Below are 10000 nucleotides of genomic sequence, written 5' to 3'. Positions count from 1 at the left end.
CACTCCTTTTTCATTTAAAAAATACTTTTCTAACGACCATATAATACGCTATCATAACGCCAGGCTTTTACATGCAATAAGACCAGCCGTAAACAGGGACACCATGAACAAAATCAACGGCCCCGCTTCTTGCTTTCCAGCGTGGGATTTCCGTCTGAATTGATTTCGAGTAGCAATCACAGAATAAATTAATAATAAATGACTGTGACCCTCCACCACGAAATGAGTCGCATGTCACCTCGCGCGGTTCTGCGCTAGGCTTAATATAAGTCCGGGGAGTGTCTGGTAACAGTGTGAGGGTCACCTTAGTCACAGGATTATAACTCAAACAGTTTTCGCTCTTTTTTTAAAACGGGTTTCACCACTGAATAGAGCATAAACAACTCTTTAGGAAAATGTAAAAATATCAATCAATCAATATGAGGCTTATATCGCGCGTATTCCGTGGGAACAGTTCTAAGTGCAGGGATTTTTAAAATATTTTTTTAACTTTTTTTATGCAATTTATATCGCGCACATATTCAAGGCGCACATATTTATGCCGTGTGAGTTGGAATATTTTTACACAATACATCCACGCCGTGGATGGTGGCACGCCTAGTTTTGTCCACCGCAGGAACAACACCCAATTCGTTCCCCCGCACGCGGAAGCAAAATTGTTATCTCGCAAAGGAATTGCCCTGTGAAGGTACGTTGTGGCAAATCACATTATTAAGTATAGATATTCTAAAGCAGAATTGCCTAGGCTATATGTATAATATGTAATTTATGTCTTGTTGTGTACTCGTGAACAGTGGCGTTCGATTTTCTGCCGAAGTCCGTGAAAATTATACAGAGAGGTCTCAATTTCGTACAAATTAACCTAGAACTACCATTTAAAGCACTATTTTAATACTCACAGTTTAATCTTCGATACATTGCAGCCTTGTATGCGCGTTTTTGGGCACCAGCATCGTGGATAAGCTGCTCTAATCTAGCGTTATTTTGTGGTACTCGATTCTCAGTGGGTAAGGTCCCCCGCAGACACCAGATAAGGTCCCCCGCATTTTTGACCAAGCTGCGGGGGATCTTACCCCGTCAAATTTTACTGTTGATCTTTGAACCGATCGTGAGTCTAAACTAAGGTAAGCTTAAACTTAAAAATGAAGAGCAGTATCCACAAGTAGTTTGACTTTGACCAGCAAAAAGATTTAAGCCCTTCTGTTGACCGTGCTTTGTGTTATTTTATCATTTTTAACGTGGGAGACAGTATTTCTGACTTGTCTTGATGACATTTCTTCTCTTATGTAGTACACGAGAGTGTAAATGGTAAGACAACTAGCTGATCCAATGCAAAATAAAGTACCGAACAGTATGATATAAACTTCAATACTAGAAAGTCTGGTTATCTACTATTTTAAGGCATTAATTTGGAGACACCTACCATGTTGTTCGTCTTGCGGGGGAACGAATTGGGTGTTGTTCCTGCGGTGGAAAAAACTAGGCGTGCCACCATCCACGGCGTGATTCACATCGACCAGCAGATCGCAGCCATTTCGGCGCATATCCTACTTTTCACGGCCTATTATTCCAAGTCACACGGGTATTTTGGTGGACATTTTTATCTATGCCTATACAATTTTGCCAGGAAAGACCCTTTTGTCAATCGTGGGATCTTTAACGTGCACACCCCAATGTAGTGTACACGAAGGGACCTCGGTTTTTCGTCTCACCCGAAAGACTAGCACTTAAACCCACCACCTAGGTTAAGAAAGGGGGGATAAAATTGCTAACGCCCTGGCCCAGGGTCGAACTGGCAACCTCTTGCTTCCGAGCGCAAGTGCGTTACCACTCGGCCACCCAGTATGAAAATCATGCAAAGGTGACATGCGACTCATTCCGTGGTGGAGGGTCACAGATGGTTCAAAGTGATAGGATGCTGTTATCTCCTGTAAAATGCTGGTCGGATCTTCGTTGTCTGATAAGATGATCTATACGGAAAGGAAGATAGTTAATTGGCTTTGTCTGTTTGAAATTAACAAGTTATTCATTCGTCAAAAAACGTGCATACATTTACACTTTGATTCTCTCTCTCTCTCTCTCTCTCTCTCTCTCTCTCTCTCTCTCTCTCTCTCTCTCTCTCTCTCTCTCTCTCTCTCTCTCTCTCATATCTGCCCATATAGCATCAGTGTTTTGTTAAACGTGTTCTGGTAATTCCCAATTTTGATCATAACGTAAGAATTTGTGTAGGCTTATAGCCTGCAACGTATATAATTATAGTCCTGTGAATAGTTTTTCTGCCTTTTTATTTTTTATTTTTTCCTTTGATGTTTATCTTTTGTAATTGTTTTACGTTTGTATATATATGTATATAAGATTAGAGTAGTCCCTCTCTGGGCGAGGGCTAGTTGAAAAGAAGCTCGTTTTCATTGCTTATGCCACAACCCTCGTAAAATAAAATGTGATTTGATTTGATTTGATTTGATTTGATCTATCTCTCTCTCTCTCTCTCTCTCTCTCTCTCTCTCTCTCTCTCTCTCTCTCTCTCTCCGTCTCTCTGTACCTCTCTGTCTCTCTCTCCCCCCCCTCCTTTCCAACCCATTACGTCATAAGACTAGGCCAACACTCGTTACTCTGTGAATTCTCACTTGAGACGTCCATAAAGAGTCGTTCAGATAGTCCAGTCCCCATCGATTGTGGAACACTAACCGTTGCATGGGAGCGAGTGCGGTTGATTTATCATGTGTGGCACACAATGGGATATAGGCCAGCACGAACACACGTAACGTTTATGTGCTCCTGTCACGCTCCATAACTGTCAACGAACCCACTGGCACTGTGCTAACGCCTGGTGCACTTAAAATTCGCACGCCCACTCGAATGCGTGATGCATGGACGTTCACTAGTAATTTCCGGTATTTTCTTGGTTGAAATGATTATATAGTCAAAACTTGACTAAATGTAAAAAGAACAGAAAAGAACAACAAGTCGCGTAAGGCGAAAATACAACATTTAGTCAAGTAGCTGTCGAACTCATAGAATGAAACTGAACGCAACGCAACGCAGCAAGACCGTATACAGTCTTGAGTCGAGCGTTTGAAAATGCCTGAGCCTGAAGGCGGGTGTAACTTACACCTCTTGGTATCAGTCTGCCTTAGAGATGAGGACGACAGTTGGCCAGATGGCCAGAATAGCGCGCTGCATTTTCCTGCATAGAACTAAGGCGCGTCTGCCGCGACGGTGCCTGAGCTAAACATTGGCGGGCACTGCTCACAGCCCGACACACGACACTGTAAACATTCCCCGTCCCTTCACCTCTCTCGCCACCATCCGCCCTACCCTTGGTCTCATGCCTGTATACTCGTAGCATCGTCACTCCACCGCCCGTGGCAAAGGCAGTGCACGTGGAATTGACAAGAAGAGCGGGGTATTCGTTGCGCTGAGAAGGATAGCACGCTTTTCTGTACCTCTCTTCGTTTTAACTTTCTGAGCGTGTTTTTAATCCAAACATATCATATCTATATGTTTTTGGAATCAGGAACCGACAAGGAATAAGATGAAAGTGTTTTTAAATTGATTTCGAGAAAAAAAAATTGATAATAATTTTTATATATTTAATTTTCAGAGCTTGTTGTTAATCCAAATATAACATATTTATATGTTTTTGGAATCAGAAAATGATGGAGAATAAGATGAAAAAATATTTTTTTTACAATTTTCAGATTTTTAATGACCAAAGTCATTAATTAATTTTTAAGCCACCAAGCTGAAATGCAATACCGAAGTCCGGGCTTTGTCGAAGATTACTTGACCAAACTTTTAACCAATTTGGTTGAAAAATGAGGGCGTGACAGTGCCGCCTCAACTTTCACGAAAAGCCGGATATGACGTCATCAAAGACATTTATCAAAAAAATGAAAAAAACGTCTGAGGATATCATACCCAGAAACTCTCATGTCAAATTTCATAAAGATCGGTCCAGTAGTTTAGTCTGAATCGCTCTACACACACACACACAGACAGACACACAGACACACATACACCACGACCCTCGTCTCGATTCATGATTAAAGAATGTTTGTGTAACAAGCTGTCAATTTATTATTTAGATTTTAAAAGTTAGGTCTAGCACAAAAACGCACCACGGTCCAAAAACATTCTGATAATCATCGATCCACGGCTATCGCCAGTTTACATCGATAGAATGAGACCCGAAGGGAAGTAACTCATTTTTGACCTAAGTTCAGGATGGGTCCAAAAAGTGTTCGAGACAATCTGCAAAATTAATTCTTTAAAAATTGCTCGCTCTTTACGTAGGGCACCTAGGATGTTCCCGTTTGGTGAGCGTTCAAATGGAAGGGTGTTTGTACTGTGTGTAAAAGCCTGACAGTATCTGTGATGGTTTACGGGAGGCTTACTGCCCGGGCGTGATTTCCGGTATTCATAACAGCCGTCCGGCACCAAAACGAGGCGCCATTGTTGTAGATGACCAAGTCCACGAAAATATATTCTTTGAAAATTTCTCACGCTCGACAGAAAGCAGCCAGGATGTTCCCGTTCGATGAGCGTTCAAATGGAAGTATGCTTGTACTGTATGTAGACGCTCGGGGAGCTCTGTGATGGTTTACGGGAGGCTTACTGTGCCCTTAAGTCAAGTTTTGACTAAATGTTTTAACATAGAAGGGGAATCGAGACGAGGGTGGTGGTGTATGTGTGTGTGTGTGTGTGTGTATATATACATCGATTCCGAGAAAATTGCTAAGCCAATGTTCGTGAAATTTCACATAAGGGTTCCTGGGTATGATATCCCTTGAACTGTTTTTCATTTTTCAATAAATATCTCTGTTGACGTCATATCCGGCTTTTTGTGAAAGTTGAGGCCGCACTGTCACGCCCTCATCTTTCAATCAAATTGATTGAAATTTTGGTCAAGCAATCTTCGACAAAGTCCGGAATATGGGATTGATTTTCAGCTCGGCAGCGTAAACATTATTTGATTAGTTAGCTCATTAAAATTGTCAATAAAATCGAATTTTTACTAACATTTATGAATGATTGCATCGTATTCCTCAATTTGTCCTAAATCCAAAAATATATACATATGATATGTTTACTCTAAGAATGTGCTCAGAATTACAGAAAATAGGTTAATTAGGAAGTACTGCGTTCGCACGCTACGTGGAGACGAGCGTGACCCGCCTGGGTCTTTTGGTGTGGTTAGTCGAGACTATCTTAAAATAGTCTCGTAGTCTCGGCGATGACTGGTTTTTGGTGTTAATCTGTTACTTTGATGCTGACAGCTGACTAAATGTTTTTATATCGCTTCACGCGACTTGTTTGATTCTGTGTTCTCTCAGCTAGGCCTATTGATCCTGGTATTTCGACTGCAGGTCTATTTCTGGTCTATTTACTCAGCCACTGATATGATTATTGTCTGACCAGTCTACTGCTCTCCTTTTCGCAGTCGCTTTGTCCTTTCGCCCACAGTTCAAACCCTGTTCCTGCGGCGTGTTCAGTTGGACCCCTTTAGTGTCTGTTTGTTGAATTGCTACCGATACCGCGTTTTCCTTTCTTGGGGCTCATCAGAATATTTGTGCAAGTATTCAGCCTCATTAGTTGTTCTTCATCTTGACAGGTTTAAAGTCGAGGATGAAAGTCGTTTGTTCACTTCAATGCTGGTTATTATCTCAGGTGCCAAGAGACTGCTTTCGCATAACACTCACTTACTCTTCTACACACGTCGTACACATTTAGAGCGCTTATTATTACCATTTTGTTTAACAGATTCCTCCATCTTGTCTTCACTGTACCTAAATATAATGTAAAAGGGTTGTCTCCCATGCACTCTCTCTTTGGTCTTACTATGGAATAGGATTCCACAAACGTCATAAACATTGTCTCGACCAGCTGACTTGGACCCGGCATCACACACTTCCAACATAATTATTAATCAGCATGTCCAATTTGTTTGCGCCTGCAGTATGTGACCGACATGGCTGGTCACGCTTTCCAAGTTACTTGAATTATATGGTGACTGACTGACTATTAGCGTCTAACGTCCTCTTGGCCTATATTGGGACAGGTATTGGTGAAGATATGGTATGATACTTTGACTCGAACAAGCCCGATGTGGCTGTCTTCTTCGACACACCAGCATTGGGTTTGTCTCGTCAAAGTATCGAAATACAATCATGATAATCAGAGACGAGAGATGATGCATATGGTGTTCAAAACGGCTTTACTGTTAGGCTTGAGTCAGATATTTCTCATATATATAGTAGTACCTGTTGTGTTCGTGTTGTGCCTCCGGCAAAAACCAATGCGCATATACAGTAGCCTATATCCGCGTTCCCTGAATTGTCTCAGACAGTGTCAGTCTTCGTTCAATCACTTTCCATGATTTCCTGTGTAGCACCCTCGGGTCTTTGCTTGAAAATGCTGTATCCCCCTTTTCCCCAAACGTCCGTAATTCAGCTTCAGTGTTCATTCTACTCTTCAAAGTGCGTGCTTGTTTTCGTTCGGAAGGGCACGATTGCCGAGACGCCATCGACGAGTAAATTGTGCTTTTCGGTTTTGTTCGGTCTTCTTCGTGAGGATTCGTGTCTCAGGGGACATCACTCTAATATATCACTGTGGTGAAATGACATCAGAATCCGGTTTCTGCGTCTGTGAGTCAGACGTGAGCCTTGTGCGTTCAAAGAAAACTTGTTTTCTTTTTCTTTGAGGGTTATTCCAGGGAATGGTGACCTTCGGCTGTGGCTGAAAGGATGTTAAGGTCGAGGTAAAAATTGAGTCGCATAATTGTTTTCAGTGAGAAAAAAAATCTGAAAGTAGGATTTATTTGACCAGCCGTAATAACATTTGAATGATCAATATTAATACAGGACTACACAAGACCTAACCGCTGAGACCAGAGACATACATTGCTGAAAGACAATGGGCCAGAAATACAGTTGATCCGATACACTGTCATCCGGGGATGCAATGGACCTTGAACAGACGATGCCGTTTAAAAATACCTCTGTCAAGTGTGGGTCGTGTGAGCCGAGTTGCTTTTCCTTGCTGAGCTAAGCTGTTTACATGAGAAGGAGTGTGCCTTTTAAGAACGATCAACTCAGAGTATACATGCATTGTCTGCATTAGGCACAAAAAAATAGGTCTGTTTACGGTAACATAGGCCCAAAAAATAGGGTCAGTAGGTCGGGATTTTTTTTTTCTCCAAAAAACCATATTTTTACGTTTGTTTTTTTTGTTTTTTTGTTTTTGTTTTTCCCCAAATGCCAAAAAAAAGTCTAGGGTCGCGCGAAAAAAATAGGGTCGGTCGGGTTACCGTAAACAGACTATTTTTTGTTTTGCCTTAATTGTGTGTACGATAAAAAAAATAATCTTATGTCTTATCTTATAGTTTCTTATGCCATTACGTTACATTTTGGAACAGTCAATGTACAATGTCCATGCCGTGTTCGTATTGTACAGACAACAAAGAATGTTATGATTGTTGGCATTGCCATTCCATAATTACATATCCGTGTTAGTTATTAAAGTCACACGTACTAGGGAAAGACTGGATTCATCTTTACCTACATCGAGACCCGTGGCAAGGCAGGAATTCTTGTTGTTGTCACTACTGCTGATTGGATGTGACAACTGATGTTTCCATGTGATAATGTACACAAGGTCAATAGCTCTCTCTCTCTCTCTCTCTCTCTCTCTCTCTCTCTCTCTCTGTCTCTCTCTCTCTCTCTCTCTCAGTTTCTCAGTTTCTCTCTCTCTCTTTTTCTGTTTCTCTGTCTCTCTTTTTTTTCTCTCTTTTTTTTCTCTCTCATTTTCTCTCTCTTTCTCTCTCTGTCTCTGTCTCTCTCTCTCTCTCTCTCTCACTCTCTCTCTCTCTCTCTCTCTCTCTCTCTCTCTCTCTCTCTCTCTCTCTCTCTCTTAGTTATATTTTCATTTGTCCAAAGCATCAGTGTTCATTATATCCACACAACAAGAAGAGCAAACGCTCGATCGAGTCACTTTCGCAGTTCTGAATATTATATGAGGCATCAGATGGACAGGAAGAAATTGCTATTCACAACACAATGCATACCTGAAGCATACCTGTGACCTTGAAAAAGGTCAAAGGTCACCAAAGCAGACGTCAAAGTGTAGAGGTCACTGGGAGTCACGTTCACATAAAATTTGAGCCCGGTCACTTTTATAGTTTCCGAGAAAAGCCCAACGTTAAGTTGTGTGTTGCCGAACAGAAAAGGCTAGTTATCTCCCTTGTTTTTCTGATAACGTTCGTAAAAGGCTACAGATGTAAATACTTTGATGTAAAGAATAATCCTACAAAGTTTCAATCACATCCGATGAACTTTGTCAAAGATATAAAATGTCTAATTTTTCCTTTGACGCTGACCTGTGACCTTGAAAAAGGTCAAAGGTCAACGAAACCATCGTTAAAGTGTAGAGGTCATTGGAGGTCACGACTAAACAAAATATGAGCCCGATCGCTTTGATAGTTTCCGAGAAAAGTCCAACGTTAAGGTGGTGTCTACGGACGGCCGGCCGGACGGCCGGCCGGACAGACTAACACTGACCGATTACATAGAGTCACTTTTTCTCAAGTGACTCAAAAACACTCAAAGCTTCAAGAACACATTTACTCATGCATGTGTATTCAGCATTGTTTTCACTACGTTACATATACGACGCTTTATATTTGTGTATAGTATGTAATGTGTAAATATTCATAATTATTATGTTGTTGTTTTTCTCTACCTTTTTTTCTACGTTATTATCCGTGTAAATATGTGATTAGATTAGTCCCCTCTCTGGGCGAGGGCTGGTTGAAAAAAAGCTCGTTGTATTGCTTATGCCACAACCCTCGAAAAATAAAATTTGATTTGATTTGATTTGATCTCTCTCTCGGTGCATCCTCTCGCTCTCTCTCTCTCTCTCTCTCTCTCTCTCTCTCTCTCTCTCTCTCTCTCTCTCTCTCTCTCTCTCTCTCTCTCTCTCTCTTTCTTCTTTGCACTTAATTGCAAGACTGTACTGGTGACACAGATCTGGAAGACATTATAAACTCGGAAGAGGGTTGTTTCCAAAGTTGTATTACTTCGCTGCATCTTTCGAGTAATTAGGCTAAGCTGGGTTGGGTCGGCCCTCGAAACGCGGCCTATCATCGCTAGAAATGAATGGTGAATGTGCTTCATCACGCACGGAAAAGAATTAGTCTAGACAATGTGCAGCCGAGAAAAAGCTCTTTAGTCTCACACGTGCGTGTCCATGCAGAGATGTTGTTAGGGAACGTAGTGTGAATGATGTGAGAAGGTTGTTCTTTGGGCAAAGATTGTTATCGCGCAATCTGTAGCAGGCGCGATTACGAACGAAAGCTGATTTATCTTATTTTCATCGACTTACTGGCCTATACTGAATGCCTCTGTATGTGGGAGGGGGGGGGGGGGGGGGTAATGATGTACGTGTGTTCGTGTGTAGGTGTGAGTACGTACGTGCTTATGTCAGTATGTGTGTGTGTGTGTGTGTGTGTGTGTGTGTGTGTGTGTGTGAGTGTGTGTGTGTGTGTGCGGTGTGTGTGTAGTGTGTTCGTGTGTGGGTGTGCGTACGTATACGTGCATATGTCAGTGTGTGAGTTTGTATGTGTGTGTGTGTGGGTGTGTGTCTGTACTAGTGCATGCCGGCCTCCCAGCTTGCTAACCTGCCTGCCTGTCTGCGTGCATGCGTGCGCGCGTAAGTGAGGCAGCGACTGAAGTGTTTGTCCCTGCATGTCTCTAGTCCAGACCCAGCTAAGTATCCTTAAAGTGCGTCTTACACCCAATCGTGAGCAGAAAACCAATCCCAATCTCAGTCCAGCTCTCTTCATACCCGTCTCTCCATTGTTACTTTCCGTTCCAATATGTAGTTTATTGACTGTTGAGTACCACTGGACCCAGACGTCGTTCAGTGAAGAGGTTGATTTTCCCATCTTTTAGTGCGAGACATTGTCTACGGGACTTTGTCTTGCTCGCCAAAAGTAGCTTTT

Source organism: Littorina saxatilis, linkage group LG7, assembly GCF_037325665.1.
Source record: "Littorina saxatilis isolate snail1 linkage group LG7, US_GU_Lsax_2.0, whole genome shotgun sequence".
NCBI lineage: Eukaryota > Metazoa > Mollusca > Gastropoda > Littorinimorpha > Littorinidae > Littorina > Littorina saxatilis.
This window is presented reverse-complemented; position numbering follows the sequence as displayed.